General features: G+C 36.7%; 1 long non-coding RNA gene across 1 annotated transcript; it reads right to left on the minus strand.

Annotated features, from left to right (window-relative positions):
* Positions 1-11,081: 11,081 nt before the first annotated feature.
* On the minus strand, positions 11,082-15,971 carry LOC113470638. Its single transcript, XR_003393623.1, has 2 exons — positions 15,912-15,971; positions 11,082-11,161 (listed from the first exon to the last, which is right to left on the minus strand). It is a non-coding gene; the product is annotated as an uncharacterized LOC113470638 (long non-coding RNA).
* Between the last annotated feature and the right edge of the window lie 3,958 nt (positions 15,972-19,929).

Raw genomic sequence — 19,929 nt, forward strand, 5'->3', positions numbered from 1 at the left:
ACATACGAGTAAGTACCTACCTGAAAAATGTACAGAACTTTTATTTTAAAGCCTTTAAAACGGACTCATGTTCTGTGAGAAACAATTCCAAAATTCGAAATCCACTCTAGTACACAGACTTGCAGCTTGCAGGTTAATGTATTGTAACGATTTAAGTCAGATGATTTTCTTCTGCTGATTTTTCGTAGGATTTTTTTCTTAACCTTAGATAAATAATTATGTATCTAGCAGCCTAGAAAATTCAAAGAAGTTCAATGTGGACCTCTAAGAAAATACAAAGTACATATTTCCATTTTCAAGAAATATAAAACAAAGATAAAGCATTAAAAATATAAAACAATATCATCTTAAAGTGAATAACAACATAAATTTCTGAAAAACCCCATTCTGAGAAAGCTTTTGTTTCAGATACAGTGGCAACCACAGTGCTCATAATTTATTTATTTATTTATTTATTTTAGATATAATAGGCCTTTTGGCAAGGTCTATTTACAGAGTTTTTATAATATAATATAAGACATAAGTATACTTAAGATTTAAATAATTACCTAATACTAAATAATTACCTACCTACCTAAAAAATCTAGATATATACTATTGTGTTACAGAGATAGAATAATACAAGGGATGTCAAAGTGTATACAATGTCAAAGTGTATACAATGTCAATGTGTATACAATGTCAATGTGTATAAGTGTCAATGTGTATAAAAGATAAATAAACATACAATATTAATAAATAGTAATAATAATATGGTAGGTAGTATTGATAATAATATTTCTTACGTCTATCCTTTGATTACTTTGATAAATTCTTGGAAGTTCATTGCCAGGTCTAATTCTTCATATCTATTATTGAAATTATGCATTGCCCGTTCTAATGCAGATTGTATTTTGGTCTGATCGATGTTGAATATTTTGTACTGATTGTTTTGATTGTTTCTTATTCTTATATTGGGAACTTTGAAATTTATATATGATAGTAATTCGGGACTATTGATCATATTTTTGCATAGTTTGTAAATAAATATGATGCTCTGATCTTTTCTTCTTTCTTCTAATGTCTTAAAATTTAGGTTGTCAATCAGATCTTGGTATGATATATTTTCTGGGTACATAGGCTTTATGTTACAAGATATGATATTCTCAAGTTACAGGAGTAATATCATTTTTATTTTAGCTCCACGTTGTGTGCATCGTAATGAACAGAGAAGTTCAAATGCCATATTGCCATGGCGCCATACTATTTTGCCATATTTTAGCAAAATTTGGATAAATGCCATAAAAAGCCTAAAAAGGCTTACTTTGCCATACTTTTTTTTGCTTTTTTTCCATATTTTGAGCTTTTTTAAAAAAAAAATATAAAACTTTAAGAATATGAGTTCCATATTCTGATTTTCTCTGGTAATGAAGAACAAAGAACTCCAAGCATGTTCTTCTTGGTGCGAATTGCGAAAGATTTTTAAGAAAGAAAATGAAATAAGGAAAATACTTCGGAGGAAAGAGATCAGGTTTCGTTTCGTTTCTAATGCTTTGGTATCTTGGAAGGAATGCGAAAGCCACACTGCGTCTTCTGCCATCCGGGGTTAGGATTTCGTCAGTCTCTTCCATCTGAAGTTCGAGTTGAGCTTGGTCGCCTGATATACTTTTGGTCTTCCTCTCAAGTTGGTCTTCCTAGGCTGTCAAAAAAAGACAACACAGAACCTGCCAAGGTGGGGATAAAGGGCGCTCATCTAACTATAACATTCTTGACGAATTTCATCAAAAACTGACTAACGTACGAGAGTTATGATTGAACAAACTATAGGAAAAACTTGAGCATTGGCGTTCGAGCAACACCAATGGCAAAAATAATATAATAATAATAATAAAATCGTCGAGTTAAACCAGTGGCAAAAAAAATCATCTTGTTAAAACTTACCTTTGTTCGTTCAAAATTCAAATCTTCAACTAGGTACGCACACGCACACCACTAATTCTCAGAGTCTGATCAAAGTGATAAACCACATCCGCTGCTCTGATCTATATCGCAACATACAATTTAACTTCTCGGGAAAAGTTTCCTACTTCTTGTTGCTTGTGCCCTTTAATTATTTCCAAATTTGAGTCAAAAGCTTCGACTTGACGAAACAAATTGATGATGACACATCGGATGGAGAAGGAGAAGGGGTACTCAGACTTCTGAGGAGGCTCGAGTTTCTACTCCCTGGAATCTGGATAGTTATAGTTAAATATAAATAGTATAATTATAGGTAATTTTACTATCGATCTTTTTTTTTTTTTTTTTTTAATAATAATAAAATTTGATAGAGGCCACTGTATGTAACAAGGGAGGGGAATCGAATCGAAGAGAGGATGAGGACAGGATAGGAGAAATTCATCTGTTCTGAGAACGAATCTTAACTGTTTAGAATAAAGTTCACCTCGATCGGGAATATCCCTTACAAGGTAGGCCAGCTATCCTTCAAAAGCTATAGGCTAGTTCGCTGGCTCTTTAAATTCTGAGTGAGGTTTACAGTTCTCTGAGCTACGAATGATAGGAGCCGCATCCCCCTTTCTTCAGCCCCTAGTGCAGACAGCTTGCAGCTTTGCTTTGGTGTACATCAATGTGATTTGCATAGAAGAGAGTGAGAGTTTGGGTACTGAATAGGGAGAGGATTTTCAAATTGTAATTACATCGAGACAGCAGAATGACACTGCTTTGACTCGAATCTCGATGTATAAAGCTGTGTCCACACATAGTCGAAGGCCGTCGATCGACGGCCAACTGGAAGAAAAAAGTTGCCTTTTGTATTTTTATTTCACATCGATCGAAGGCAGTCAACTAACTATGTGTGGACACAGTTTTAGTATTACCTATACCTAAGTGTATTAGTGTACCCATTTGAAGTGTTACTGTGTGCTCCCTGAAAGTCACAGTATGACTCCCAAGATCTTTAGAGACTGGAGTTTTACCATCCATTCGGCACCAAGTTACGACCTCCTCATATTAAACTCACTTAACCCGAATGGGGCTGTTAAAAGCCAGCAAAACACGATCTGGACATGGTCACCCATTCAGATACCAACCATGCACAACGTTGGTTAGCTTCAGTGATCTATGAGGATCTGGTGCATTCCACGTGCCATCGCCACTGGCTAAACCGGTTCCTTGATTTATGCCTTTGATCAAGGCTTCTGGGTGGGTAAATCCTACATCTTATGTGTTCTCAGATTCAAAGGATTATTACATATTTGTCTTTATTGAATTTTCTTTCAATGAATAATTACACACCCCCCCCCCTCTTATCTGCGTGATAAGGATGGTGGGAGGGGGTAGATGACAATATGCACCCTATCCTATAATTTTACAGCCCATTATTCAATGAAATCTACAGGGTTCTATCGAAGTTCTGTCAGCAATCGTAGACATATGTAAGTGACATTTCTCTGGTGACATACCTAAGTCAATAAGCGATTTACCATGTACTGAAACTATCTTACTACCTTCCCCTTCTCATAGGAACTATACCTTTTGAAACAGCTTGAAGAACACTTGATGTCCGGACAACAGATTCTAGTAGGTAGAGTTTTTTTCTTTCCTTTTAGGCGCATTAACACGAGAGCTTGGTCGGAGACCTAAGAGACATTCTTGATATAAAAAAAATAAATAAAAAAATAAATAAAAATAATACTTATAGGTACATACTACATATCAACCAACCAACTAACCTATATTGGGTTTAAACTGTAAAACAATGAGGTCGCCCTTCAATGACTCGAAGGCCCTGTCTCCCACTACGACCCTGTACAAGTAAACCATAGCACTGAGTATTAGCAATAATGGAGACCTAAGAGACATTCTTGATAAAAAAAAAATAATAATAATAATAATACCTATAGGTACATAATATCAACTGGCCAACTAACCTATATTGGGTTTAAACTGTAAAATAATGAGGTCGCCCTTCAATGACTCGAAGGCCCTGTCTCCCACTACGACCCTGTACAAGTAAACCATAGCACTGAGTATTAGCAATAATCTATCCCCCCCTCCCCTCCATTAACTACTCTAATGATAATCTTTCCCCAACTATTATTCGAAGAAAGGAAGAAGCACACGAAAGCTCAAGGGTTCCCCTCCATTAACTACTCTAATGATAATCTTTCCCCAACTATTATTCGAAGAAAGGAAGAAGCACACGAAAGCTCAAGGGTCAAATATTTTCCAAACCACTAGGGAGCCATTGAATTTTAATAAAACCTGCCAGACGCTCCTGAGAGCACATAAAATCTTCAGACCTACCATAAATCTTAATAACGAAAAAAAGCAGCATTTTTCTCCCCCCGACGGAAAATAGCTAAAATCTTTCTAAGCAAAGACTCGGAACACCTGAGTCCAATGTTTTTCAAGCACTTAACTGCGTCAGGGGTAAACGTCACTGATTTTAATCTCCTATGGCAGACACTCCTGAGAGCACATAAAATCTTCAGACCTACCATAAATCTTAATAACGAAAAGAAGCAGCATTTTTCTCCCCCCCGACGGAAAATAGCTAAAATCTTTTTAAGCAAAGACTCGGAACACCTGAGTCCAATGTTTTTCAAGCACTTAACTGCGTCAGGGGTAAACGTCACTGATTTTAATCTCCTATGTCTGGGCCTAGGGTTTTTTTTTCAGTTCACAATCTTTTTTAATGGCTATTTTCCTGTACTCTTACCTACATACGAGTAAGTACCTACCTGAAACATGTACAGAACTTTTATTTTAAAGCCTTTAAAACGGACTCATGTTCTGTGAGAATGAGAAACAATTCCAAAATTCGAAATCCACTCTAGTACACAGACTTGCAGCTTGCAGGTTAATGTACTGTAACGATTTAAGTCAGAACATGGACCTGATGGACCCCCACTAATAGGGACAAATTTTTATTAGACTGTGTAGAATTTCAAGCAAGCTACCCCACCTAAAATTAAACCAGAATTTAGAAGTTCATGTGATGGCTAAACATTAGCTCATTTTAGGAGAATGCAGGTGCACTATATCAAATGAAGAGGATTGTGCAAGACCACAACATCACCTTATCAGAAACTAAAAAAAAATAGACAATGAAAATAAATCTTAGGAGAGCGAAACACAGAGGACAGACTTCCCATATGTACACAGCATAATAAATTTGCAAGCAAGTTTTTCCCATTTGCCAGCGCTGGGGAAACTGCTGTGGAGAGGAAGTATGTGATGAACATTCCACGGAATAGGTTTTCACCATCACAATGCTTTCTTTCGATTTTTACCCCAAAAGGATGAACTTTCGTCTTCGGTTGGTAATTACACAGTCAACTGGTAAGTAAATGGAGCAGTTGCAAATGGGTAAAAGTTATAAATAAATGGTCGATTCCTATGTAAAAAGTTGGGAAAAATCCAAATCTGAGGTCATGTGGTAAATCACCTGAGGACTTTGGTGGCCTTGTTCTCTTACCATTTCAGTTGAATATTGGTTAAAGCTCTCTACATATAATTAGCCTTTTAGTCTGTACTCCGTCTATCATTTCACTGTAGACCTCACTGATGGACAATAAAACACAAAACCCAGCAAACTTTTCTTTATGTGATGAAACAGAACTAAAGAGTCGTTTTACCACAGCAGTAGACTTCTGTAGTGTTATTGTGGTCGAATTCTCAAAGTTGAGGATGAGAACAAAAGGGAAACCTTTCCAAACATTTTTTTCTGCAAAAAGTCCGAGGAAGCACCAAACCTAATGGAATGGCTGCAAAACGGCCTGACAATGGGGGAAGGGGCGGTATGAGCGGAATCCCAAGGAATAGAGGACGGGGTTGAGAGATTTTTCTCCCGCAGCAAAAAGCGGCAGTGGCACTCGAAAGCGGTGGCGGTGGGGATGCGGTTAGCGGAGTTTTCCAGCATTCCAACGCGGGGAAAATTAATGCTCTGACTGGCTGACGATGGGGAACGATACGCTGAAATCTCATAAACTAGATTCCGAGTGAGAGGCCCTGTTCAGTACCTGAGTATCCACTGTCCCCCCCCCCCAAAAAAAGATGGGTGCTTCACGGGCTGTTTTTATTTCGTACCAATAAAACAACTTCTACATTAGACTCATAAGGTCTGTGTCATAGCATGTCCATCAAGTAGCATGTCCTCATCAGATGGGAGAAGAGACATAATTATTATACTTCCCATTTATAAGATGCTGGGTCAACAGTCAACGCGAGAACACCAGAAGGTAACCCATTGAAATATGTTTTTGCAACAAGTACAAATTTTGTCGATGGTGGGGATCGAACCTGGGACCTTCTGCATGATATTTTCTGAGAGTGGGGGAAAAAAATGTGTGAAAGGTTATTTTTGCATCAATTGCTATTTGGAATGGAAGAGGACAGACCTAAACCCAAGTGAAATTATTCTCTGTTTTTCCATTCCAAACTAAAAGGACAAAGATTTTAATGAAAAGCTCTGTCTCTCTTTTTCTCCCTCGTTTCTCTTTCTTTCTTCTCACTCCCACATTTTTCTTTCTTTTTTTTTTTCAATGAGATAGTTTTGTAATTTTTAGTTAACTGTGGTGGGTACTAGATATTCCTAAAAAGGTAGGTCATTAATGAACATCTATAACGAGTATATCGCTCTTATTCCTCATCTTATCTAGGAGGAACCAACAGCTAAGAACTAGGCACCCATGAAAATAAGTGAAAACCCACAATTTTCACTCACAAAATCTCATAAGTTCAAATCTAACTCTAGCTGAATAAGGCATCAAAAGTCCGATTCAGCAAATTACATCTCGTCTCTCTTTTTCTCCCTCGTTTCTCTTTCTTTCCTCTCACTCCCACATTTTTTTTTCTTTTTTTTTCAATGAGGTACCTAGTTTTGTAATTTTTAGTTAACTGTGGTGGGTACTAGATATTCCTAAAAAGGTAGGTCATTAATGAAGATCTAAAACGAGTATATCGCTCTTATTCCTCATCTTATCTAGGAGGAACCAACAGCTAAGAACTAAGCACCAATGAAAATAAGTGAAAACCCCAATGCTACATTTACGTTTAGGAACCTGGGTAACATTAACACAATTTTCACTCACAAAATCTCATAAGTTCAAATCTAACTCTAGCTGAATAAGGCATCAAAAGTCCGATTCAGCAAATTACATCTCCTTTCTCTCTTTCTATTTCTCTCTCTTTCTCTCTCTATCCCTCTCTCTCTCTCTCTCTCTCTCTCTAACACACACTCCTGTCCATGTAATGTGGAATCTACAAAGGGAATAATATAATCAAAGCTCGGACATTTTCATCTTTTGGAAAATTCATTTTTATCTTAATACGTGTGTGTGAAATATACAGGATGCGACGAAACTGCGAGGCTCTCCTGTAAATATGATAATTATAATGAAACTGGCTGAGCCCTCGAACAATGTGACAAACATTAGAAAAATTGTGGACCCAAGAATATGACCAAATTGAAGCTTTTAGAGCAAAAAAGGACCGCGCTGCTGGCTTTTTTGGGGTACTTATGATCGTGAGGATTCACTTCTCCGTTCAAAGTCATTAAAATAAAAGCTCTCGGGAGTTTAAAAAAGTACCTAGGTATGAACAGTGGAGACTGGAAATTCAACACCTTTGAGCAGCCTAGGACTCGTTTCGTTCATATTTTAACTCATCAGCTAGGCAGTTCTCAGGTCCTTTAACACACAAGTAAGTAAAATCTCCTCGGTTAACATTTCTCAATTTTATTCAATCTTTTTTTTTCCTCACTTTGAGATTGTTTGCGAACCCTGTATGTTAAAAGCTTTAGAATTTCAGCACCAAATCCCTTTCGCACTGACCGTTGGGTTACGGACTGAACCTTTGGGATTTTGTATTACGTGGATTAGGGAGCTAGGATTTACCCGGGCTTGCAACACATGTGAATCTTTTGTAGTCGGAAAAATTATATGGAAAAGTAATTTTCTGCTCGAAACATCGACTTTTGTTGTACCTACCCAATAATATACCTACATCTACATACTCCTATGCCGGGCTTGCAACACATGTGAAATCTTTTGTAGTCGGGAAAATTATATGGAAAAGTAATTTTCTGCTCGAAACATCGACTTTTGTTGTACCTACCCAATAATATACCTACATCTACATACTCCTATATTTGGGTATAGCTCATTTTTACTGTATCACTTTTGCTGTAGGTACCTACTACTCGTATCTAGGTACGTTTGTTTGATTTGAAATTAGTCTTGAAGAAAAAAAAAAAAATCAATCAATCCAAAGGTAATTTAAAAGCCAAGAGGACGTTAAATTACCTAAAGAGTCACTTGGTTTTAGGAAGGAAAAAAAAACGAAGAAAGAAACCATGATTGTCAGCAACTTTCGACTGTCGAAAATAAATATGCAAATACCTAGGTATCTACTGTTGAAGAACTCAAATTTAATTTACAATTTTTTTCCTCTCCTCTCATAAGACATAAAGTTTAAGTTACAAATTATTTAAATATAAAAATACGTTAACTTCTTCTTTTTTTGTCGAAATTAAATAAAAACGAAAAAAGCTCTTTCTATGATGTAACTCAATTTGTGCTGGCAAGAAAGATGTCGTCACAAAAGATCTTTACATGCACCTGATCGACCCCGAGGGAATTTGAAAACGAGAAGAAAAAATACGAAATTTATTTATCTACAGGGTGAATTGTGAACATTTTTCGGCTGTAGGGGCACCCACTATGTATCCTACATTTTTAAGGCATGAGGCAAATCAATTTTGGTCCTTTTGTCACGCCCACCGCGCTCCGGTATCTTTCCGGTAGTGTATCAACTTTTTTGTGATCCTTTCTTCAAGTGCTCAGCAACTTATGTACTTTATGTGCATACCTAGCTATATAATTACATTTGGTGGGTTAAACTCCTAAAAATAAAACTAAAAATCATTTGTTAGTGGTACTTCTTTAACAATTTCGGTTAGTTTATTCGAGAAATTATCATACCTTTTCAAACGGTCACGTTCCCAGAGAACGAGCTTATCGTTTTCTAATTTTATATTGTATAAAAAAAAGTCCAAAGCCACCCTGTCAATTTATTTATTCATTCTTGACTTTTTTTCCTAACGGTTCTCAAAAAAATTTAACTCGATTTTTTTTCTTCCTTACCCTATCAAATTGAGAGGTATTTCTCCTCTTGCTGCGATGCTTTCCCCCATTCCCCTTCCGAAAGGGGTTTGTCTAATCTGTTAGCTTTTGAATTGATAACAAAATGTCGTCTGAGACTCTCAGAGTTTGGGGGAAATTTATTATGGAAAATGGTTTTGGATCGAGGGAATTTTTCAAGAGAAATAGGCGTCTCCACCACAATGGCTCGAGGAAAAAGCCATCCTGTTTATATGGAAAATGGTAGTAATAAATTGTATTTTTCCTTGAAAACATCAATAAATAAACAGGTTTATATTAAAAAATAATATACAACTTTTCAAGATTTTTTAATCCTCTCTAAGCAAAGTGACAAAGTAATAAGGCACACAGAAAGATTCGACGAAAGATCTCTAGGAAACAAGAAGAAGATAGAAAAACAGGAAAAAATACGTACCTTCCCAGCAACCATTTTGAAACGAATAAATAAAAAAAAAAAAAAAATGCAAATAATATGGAAATATTACCGCATGAAATTCAAAACGACTCAAGAAATGGCAGGACTTCCTCCTGACTCCGAACTAGGTGGCACGCGACATAAGTGTGTCTGTCTTATTATATTACATACCCAATATCCCAACTCCCCCTTTTCATACAACTTCTATTGTGAGAGTGTTTTCATCGGATATCCTGTATACCTAGGCAGACACAAGTGTTGCTTTCGTTCCGTTTATTAAACAGATTAAAAATCTAAAACCGGTGTTTCGGTGGAAAACTGTAGAATTCATTCATAAAAAAGGCCGTATGATTAGAACTGGTGTTTCGGTGAATTGTAGAATGCATTCGAAAAAAAGGTCCGTATATGAAGGAACTTATGAAGCCTGCGATATTTCGATCACGCATTCGTCAAAGTTTGACCAAAAAACCGCGGGCCACCAGTTGAAATTATGAAAATCCCTGGCCTACATGTTAGGTAAGTAGCATGTATGCTGCCTAACTTCTGGTAAGCTAAGCACCTACTTGGTGACAGGGGTTAGCTAGAATAGATAGTAAGTACCTACCTATAGATAGAGCTACCTATATTCTTGGATTGCCAATATTTTGGAACAGCATAAAAAATTGTGTCCTATAAATTTCCTCTCAATTTAAAGAGTTTAGTGAGGGAGAAAGGTCACGAATATGTAGGTAATGGAGTATAGGAAGAAGTTTGTGTTCGTCCCGTATTGACAAAATGAAATTTGAATACATAAAACAAATGGGACAGACCGTGTTTTGAATAAGCAAACATGGAGGGCAAAATAAATGGCAAGTTGGAAATTGGACACTTTGTTGATAGATACTCATATTAGATACCCAAGTATAGCTATTTAGCTATTGAGTGAGTTTTATAAATATTTATAGAGAGGTACAAGTTATAAGTACGTACCTACCTAATACTTTCCACCTGACTCCAAATAACCGAATAAAACGAAAGGAAAAAAATAGGTACATAAATTAGGTAAAACAAATTTTTGTTTGCTTTTATTTATGAAAAAGACAGGACAATTCTACTCACTTAATAGGTTAACTAAAAGATTAACTACATTTAATGACATTTATGACACATTCCTAAACTACTCTAAAGGTGTCGACACATAGTCGACCGGCCATCGATCGATATCGACTGACACCTCCACACTGCCTCGACAACATAAATTCACCTCGTCGATCGACGGCCGGTCGACTATGTTTGGATACACCTAAGGTCCAATTAATTATAAAATGACATTTCCCTGAAATTACTTGAACTTAACTTGAAAACAAGGAAATTTGTGAATAAGTAAGAACTTTTTTTAAGACATTTATCTATTTAAATACAATGGAAGGCGTTATAACAGTAAAGTAGGTACCTAATACTGACACTAAGATGAGGGCTGGATGGTGAATAAGTGACGTCATCAATGATGATCATGATGCAGGAGATGTCCAATGGCTTTCCCAGCGATGAAACCTTTAACGAATTTGAAAATGAGGGGGGCAGCGTCTCCCAGGGATAGACAGCAACACAGCACGATGAACATCTAAAAACAAAATCGGGGGCAATCATGAACTGTTCAGACTAAGCTCTTAAAAAAAAAAAAAAAAGTTTGACAGAGGGAACTGTAACTGATAACTAATGTCTTATCGTCCCTAAATCGAAGAGAGAAGGAAGACAGGATAGGAGAAGGCCAGCCGTTCCGAGAACGGACCTTATCCGTTCAGGATAAAATCCGAACAGGGCGGTAATCGACCTAGCGCTCACAAGGCAGACGCGCTACCAAATACGCTAACTAGGCTGGCTAAAGAAATATCAGTCACTAAAAGCGGTCGAAACTTACCATGAACAAAATTACGGGAGAACTCATGTTAAACCGAGAAAGAGAACTTTCTGACTAGAATAGACACAATTTAAATTATAAAAATAAAAAAGTTATGGCTAAACACTTCTCAAAAATCACAATCTCTTGTTCCTCTGCTGAAAATCACAATCAGCGGACTGAATACGAATCTCGATTTCTGAACAATTGTTTGATAAGGAAATTGGTTTATACTGAATATCTAATCACTGAGGATCGAGTATTTATATTCAGGATAATCAGTTGTAAAGACAACTAAATCAGGATTTCAGGGACTTGGTGAATTGAATGGGGCTGTTGCAAACGTACCTAAGCTTAGGTATTGTTTCAGTGTTATTTGGACTAGGAACCGTGATGCCACCTCGTGAGGACAATATTAGACACGTGCACCTATTTTGGACTTCTTAACCATAACTATACAAAGATAATAATTAGGTATGTCAGTTATTTAAGTTTGGTTCTCCTGAAGCGCAGAAGATTGGTTACCGTTATCATGGTAATGAAAAAGTTTGTCTCAAAGTAATGCCTTCCTACCGGTTGTGCAAATTAAAATAGATATGGGACCGACTCAAAAGTTCGTCAGATCGTCACAGCTAAGTAAGAGCTGTAAATAGTTATATGGCAAAATTACTGTAATAGGTACGAAAAAAAAGATAGATCTACTCGTAGATACCTAGGTAGGTATACCTAGAAAAAAAAAAAAAAAAAAAAAAAAAAAAAAATGAAATTCTTATTACAACAGTCTATGCAAATAATATGGAAATATTACCGCATGAAATTCAAAACGACTCAAGAAATGGCAGGACTTCCTCCTGACTCCGAACTAGTCCCAGGATAATATTCCTATGACGACCAGACCCCTTTTTATTTTGAGGGAGAAAAGAAGATACCTAAGAACAGTTTTGAAGACCAGTCCCTTGGGATCTCCGTTACCCTTTGCCTCCCTTTCAAAATTCGGGCTACACGTGAGTATGTTTGGTGTTCTTCGCCTTTTCCCGTGTACAGGCGGGGGTCGGCGTTTTTCGCCAGCCTCTCAATCAGTCTTTAGGGTGATTGTTTTGGACTGACACTAATCGATGGATCCTACATTAATCAATTCAATGTCAATAAAACAATAGGTTAATATATTATTCCGAGCCCTAATACTTACCTACCTATCATGGGTTTAATGTCTCCTCTTCGAATATTTTCACTCGTGTAGACGGAACCTTTTAGTGGGAGAAAAAAAAGTGGGGAAGAAAAATGCTCCAACTTATCTTTATGAAAATGGTGAATGTATCCAATATCGGAACCCATTATTTATTCAGCGCCTTTGACGGACGTGTCCAAACTTGACACCACAAAGGCTGCAGGGCGTGGGCCTGTTTTCAAAATATTTGCTGCTGTCTATTTAAAAACTCGCTTTTGGATCCGAAATAACCACACATCTCATACAAGGAACACAAGGAATACATGAAACTAGTACCAGTTCCATATATCCCATAACAAAGTGTAAAGTAAGTTGGTACCTACCTAATTTTCTAACTTGATGTCACAGATGGTCTTCCTCTGACTCAATAATAATTATTATTTTATGTCGCTGCTGGAATTCGAACCGTAGTCCTGTCAGTTATGAATCCAATCTCTCAGCAACAGCCCTACTGGGACTATCAAATTTCTGCTAATTGACAAGTTAGTCAGCTTAGAGCTTAGAGGACACTGTTTGTCCTGGCTCCTTTACGCTTTGGCATGAGATTTTCCAAGCATAATATTTGTAATGAAACGGGGCCCCACTTAGTTCAGAACTTATCACGATTCCACTTGTCGTACGTCCCTCAAGTTGATCTTCATATTTTTCATAATGTTACTTCCTTGTATCTTCAATTCTTCAAACAGGGTGCATCTAGTAGCTAGGTAAGGTTCTGAACGAATCGACTCAGGACGGAGGATAGAAATCTAACAGAAGTTGATTGGTATACAATTATACACAGAAGACAACAGTTGCGATTGTAGGCCCATCTCCTTTCTAGCACTAAGCCCGTCCAGAATCTTCTTTCTTTTTCAAATCTTCCTGAAATGTGTACCAAGAAGGCCTTGGGCCAGCCAATCACTATCAGGTAGACGTGACAGGCCGACCTGATGAGGTGTACCTGTCAGGTCTACCTCTACCTGATAGTAAGTGGTAGACCTTGTAGATTGTAGCAGTCAACGGTTTAGCCATTGGTGTAGCAACTTGCGGATGACCAAGATACGAGTATGAACAAGTTGGTGGTCCGGACTTTGAGGCCGAAATTACCCTGTATATTTTCCTCTTTTTCAGTTATCACTTTAATGCTCCACTGTGGGTTTTCCTTCATCGAAATATTTTCCATACGTCCGTCTCTATCATTTCTTATTCATATCTGTGTATTTTTTACTGATATACAACTCATATCTCGGCATTACTTATTGATATATCTCTGCATTTCTTATCATTGATAGATGGGTTGGTATTCCTCGATTTTTTTTTTCCCACCTTACTTCTGGTCAAATGAACATCTCCACCAATTGAACAATGAACACATCTTACGTTATCACATCTAACTGTCTTTGAACTGACAGTAAAATTGAGAAGCTGTAATTATCAGAAGGTAAGAAATGGCAGTAGGTATGGTTTTAGTTCAGGTTAGTCCGATTACCCTTGTTGGCATAAAGTGATCTATTTGCAAAATTTGTATACCTAGGTACCAGTATTAGTACCAGTGTGAGATAATGAAAGAAGAAGAAGAAGAAGAAGAAGAAAAAAAAAGATGGCAATCGATCGATGGTAATTTCATAATGACTTCTCACTATTTGATTTATTTATCATCTCATTGTCTGCAAGGACAATCCGCACACAATCCCAGCGAATCCCCACACCATGCACTTATCCTAATAAGATTACGATTATGATTTGTGTTATTTAATTGGTTTATGAATAAAAATTATTACAAGATTGAGATGTGTGTGCGTGGCACGCGGCTCAAGGGTCAAATATTTTCCAAACCACTAGGGAGCCATTGAATTTTAATAAAACCTGACAGCACTCTGGAAATCTATTTTGTTTTCATTGTTGTTTCACAAATTCTCAATACGTAGGGCCAAGTCTACCATCTCATGTCAAATTTGTTGGTCCAGTGTGGGTCTACGCTTTGCAAAACACTTATTTCATAGTTAGAAATTTAAAACATCTTGGAAAAACTGAAAACTCCTTGCAGCATTGAGTGGTTTGGTACAACGTCTTCAAATTACTCTCCACAGGAACATTAAAAAATAAACAGGCAATTTTTTCCTCCAATTTCCTTTCTCCCTCAGTGGGTATTATTTATGTAAAAAAAAGGTAATTTAAAGTTTTGATTACTTTTTAAATACCTATTTTCCTCTTTGCACGTATCCTTTAGGTCGTCGTGTTTTTTAATCATTTCTCTTTGATCTCTGGGTTTATTTTTCTTCTCCTAAATTGAAAATCGTGAATTCTTTCAGTCTTTTTTCTGTGAAGATGTTCCCGAGAAAAATAATAAGTTGTAAAAGTTGCTCACAAACAGGAAAACATTTGCATACTAAGTATTAGGCGAGGATAATATTTGACGTCAAAATTCAGTACATGGACCTGGTAATTTAAAGTTTTGATTACTTTTTAAATACCTATTTTCCTCTTTGCACGTATCCTTTAATTCGTCGTGTTTTTTAATCATTTCTCTTTGATCTCTGGGTTCTTCTCCAAAATTGAAAATCGTGAATTCTTTCAGTCTTTTTTCTGTGAAGATGTTCCCGAGAAAAATAATAAGTTGTAGGTAAAAGTTGCTCACAAACAGGAAAACATTTGCATACTAAGTATTAGGCGAGGATAATATTTGACGTCAAAATTCAGTACATGGACCTATTACTTCATGACCCTAATATTATTTTATCACTTACTATCAATTAAATAATAATTATTAACAGTTATGTTGGAGCAGGTAATATTTATTACCTATAGGTACCTACATACTTAATAACATAATAACAATATTATTATAATACCTATATAGTTTTCCTTTTGATAATATATCTAATATGTTAAGGACATTTACAAGGATGACGACAATGATTATTTCATATACCTAGGTAGGTATAGGTACCTACTTTAGATAGGTACCTACCTAAATTTGAGGACATCCGGATTATAGTTAGCCTGAAGGGTAGCCCTTCTGCTTCGTAAGCGCTAGGTCGCGGGTTCGACTGTTGTCTGGGGCGAATTTTATCCTAAACAGAAAGGGTTCATTCGCGGTTGGCTTTCTCCTATCCTGTCTCCCTTCTCTCTTTTCTTTCGGGACGATAAAACCTCAGCAGTTACAGTTCTCTCTACCAAACATCTCGGAAAAAGTTACTATACATTTCTTCATCATTAAAGTCCAAAGTCCATGTACTTATCTATGTGTAATATCTAGGCACTTACCCTAATGTGCCCGAATCGAATGTCTCTTATCCCTACATTATTCACTATCCGCGTATATGTATATCTACTAGCAAATATGAGTATTATGTACCCCTATGCGAGGGTTTTGTAGCTTAGAAACACGAAAAACACTTGAAGAGAACCCCAGAGGGCAATCGACCTAAAACAAAACAAAAAGGTACTTAAACAAGGAATAAGAGAACAAAAAGGAAGAAGAAAACAAATACTTATATGGAAAAGTTGATTTGAAAAGCGGTTATATAAAAAGATTACGTTTTTGGAATCTTCATTGGTTGCCGGAGAAGAGATACACGGGCGAAATTGTCTGGGGAGCATTTGGAAGCTTTTGCATGCACATGATTGAAAGAAATTTAATGTATTCAAAATACCGGTGGCTTTTGATCGTAGGCGAGACAGAAGGAGAGTTTATGTTTCCCGCATAGAGAGCGAAAATTTTTAGAAACTTCAAGTGGGGTAGGCGGTAGATAGACAAATTCAAAGTCGAAAACTAGGTGATAGAAATAATAATAATAATAAATAAATTAAAAAAATGGTGTAATGGTAAAATGATACCTAGTAGAAAAACATGACTTGAATGTTGTACAAGTAGCCCTGTATCCGAGAATCTCTTGAATCCGCCTCTGTAACTGAATGGACAAGAATATTGCCTTTCAATGTGAGGGTTCTAGGTTCAAGTCCCAGTCGAGATTTTCTGTTACCCAACTGACGATCCTGCGATAATCTGTCAAAGAAGAAATTTAGGTAGGTACCTACTTAGGTATTGAAAAAAATAATCCAAAACAGGTAGGTAGGTACCTTCACTACTTTCCTACCTAGAAGAGATCGAATAACAAAGGCACTCACTGCACGTGCCACCTCCTTCAAGATATCCATTCGAGAGAAATAAAATTTTCAAAGCAAAGGGCTGAAAATAAAAGAGTGAAGACGGGAAAAAATGAGAGAAGGAATAGGAGAAGGAAGGAGGGACACGGGGGAAATATGTAAATAAGTGTATTGAGAAAGACGGAAGAAAAATGCTAATCTTTTAAATGAAAATCCAATGGACTTTTTCAGCGCCAGGGCAAAGGGCAGAGAGAGGTTTGAATATTATATTGGAAATAAAGAGTCACGGAGATATGGAGGTATTTCCTAGAGATTTTCCCCAAAGGAAAAGAGAAAAGTGTGAGCTCAGTGTGTTACCACTGGACCAACATCCTGCATTTCTCGATTTTTTTTTTGGCCTGATATTTTCGTTCAAGTTTGGTTCACTTCGGTTTACTTTTTCAACTTTTCAAAAAAAAAAAAAAAAAAAAAAAAAAAAGGAAATTTTGGGAAACCTTTTTTTAAAAATTTGAAAAAGTAAAACTTTAAAAAAAAAAAAAAAAAAAAAAAAAATGGTCAAATTAGGGAAGATGAAAAATTAAATTCATTCATGTTTAGAATGTAGGTAGGTACTTCTTTGACAACCTCGAAAGGAGATTAGAACAGTATGTCACTTTGCTTTGAAACACACATAATACTTACCTACCCATGGGTAGGTGGAACACGAAATAAACCAACAAGCAATGTTCACTTTTGACTTTTTTGAGTAATGTACACGGGAAAAAAAAGAGAGAAAAAAATCTGGTGTGAACATCACACGACTTTCTATTACATTAAGTCGGACAGTTCTAAAAGTTTCACCATTCGATTCCGCGTGAAAAATCACATGGGATTAACTATTCACTTGCTTATTTGGTAACGGTTCACAAACAAAAGGGAAATTTGTTGACACAGGGGAGTATCGAACCCGCAACTTCTCAAATGTAAGTCAGAGAGTGCTAAAAGTAGCACCATTCGATTCCGCGTAAAAAATCACATGGGATTAACTATTTACTTGCTCATTTGGTAACGGTTCACGAATAAAAGGGAAATTTGTTGACACAGGGAAGTAGCGAACCCGAAATGTGATAAGGATGCAACACAAAACGTTTGGTTGAGATGTTTGCTGCGCTTGGCGGTATTTTGACCGCTTTTGACAGATTTCGACCGTTTTTTGGCGGTTTTCAGCTATAGCGACAAAACGGTTAGAGATATTGTAAAAGTTAGGGTAAAAGAACACTCAAATAAGCATCATTCAATAGGATAAGGAAAGTCGTGTGATGTTCACACCAGATTTTTTACTTTCTATTACTACAGTTTAGCGGAGCTATACTAGTAATGAAAGTATTGCAATCGGTCCAAATTTTCAAAATCGGGAAATGGTTGGAAATATCCGTTTTGGGATCCCCTGATGTCAAAAAAGTGATTTTTAGCCCATGGTCTGTACGTATGTATGTACGCACGTACGTACGTACGTACGTACGTACGTACGTTACGTACGTACGTACGTTACGTACGTACGTACGTTACGTACGTACGTACGTTACGTACGTACGTACGTTACGTACGTACGTACGTTACGTACGTACGTACGTTACGTACGTACGTACGTTACGTACGTACGTACGTTACGTACGTACGTACGTTACGTACGTACGTACGTTACGTACGTACGTACGTTACGTACGTACGTACGTTACGTACGTACGTACGTTACGTACGTACGTACGTTACGTACGTACGTACGTTACGTACAGACCATGGGCTAAAAATCACTTTTTTGACATCAGGGGATCCCAAAACGGATATTTCCAACCATTTCCCGATTTTGAAAATTTGGACCGATTGCAATACTTTCATTACTAGTATAGCTCCGCTATACTGTAGTAATAGAAAATAAAAAGCTCATAAGTCAGAAATATTTTGAATAAAACATGTCCCCGCGTTGAGACAAATGCTTCTTTAGCTCACAGGGTCTCGCTAGCACATCTCAAAGGCCCCTTGACATGTTCTTGCAATAAGCAAGAATTGATTTACGGCGTTTTACATTCGCTGTGCACGGGAGTTCTGTCTGGGGAGACGAGAAACGGCGACTTTTGTGAGAAGAAGAAAGCGCCATGAAACACGGGAGCCACAAGGGTTTAAACTCGGTTTAAGTTTAACTCTCAGATTAAGCAATCTGATTGCTTAAACCGAGATTAAAACTTGAACGGAGTTTAAACTCACTTTGTGGCCCCTGGACTCAATGAAGGAATCTGATTGCCTGAAAATATTGTTTAAACTCACTTTGTGGCCCCTGGACTCAATGAAGGAATCTGATTGCCTGAAAATATTGAAATCTCAGATTGCTCCAAGAGAAACAGAGATAACCGAGATTGAACCATTTGTGGCCCGGCCATAAGAAACAATATTTAAAATAATAAAAGATAATTAATAAATACAGTATCTATTATATGTATAGATCTATAAATACAGTATCTATTTTAGTATAATTATTATACCCAAAGAAATATATAACCCTAATGGAAACTTTGAGTTGGAAAAAAAGACAGCTAGAAAAAAAAGTTTGTCTTCTTTCTCCTTCTCATTATTATTATTATTATTATTATTATTATTATTTTTCTTTTTTTTTATAATTAAGCAAGGTCTACTTTATTAATCATGTATTGTAAAATGTTAAACCCATAAAATACACGAGACCTTGTTTAGACTGCTGGGGTAAAGGGACTTTTTAGTCTCATTCGAGCAGGATAAACAAGGTATATTCTATTCTATTCTATTCTATCATTTATTAGTTCCATTGGTATTACACAGTCAATACTGACGAATTCATATTTACAAAAACTTCAGGTATATTTACTTCAATTTGGGCACCAATTATTCGTTCCATTGGTATTACAACTATCAACTACATATACACGTCTTTTATAAAATGACTAAGCTAGAACCGACAATACCGGCATCAAAGTGAATCATTCACGCCGTAATCGATTATCAATTCCAATAGGAACTAGTAAATCGTGATGCGATGACCAACAAAAGATCTCCGATAGCGTTTACAAGGCTATACTCCGATAGCGTTTACAAGGCTATCCTCCAAAGCTAACTAGGCTGGCTACACTAACCTCAGTTCATTTTCGACGTCAGCTCTGAAGAT

Source organism: Diaphorina citri, unplaced genomic scaffold, assembly GCF_000475195.1.
Source record: "Diaphorina citri unplaced genomic scaffold, Diaci psyllid genome assembly version 1.1 scaffold4, whole genome shotgun sequence".
In the NCBI taxonomy this organism is placed as follows: Eukaryota; Metazoa; Arthropoda; class Insecta; order Hemiptera; family Psyllidae; genus Diaphorina; species Diaphorina citri.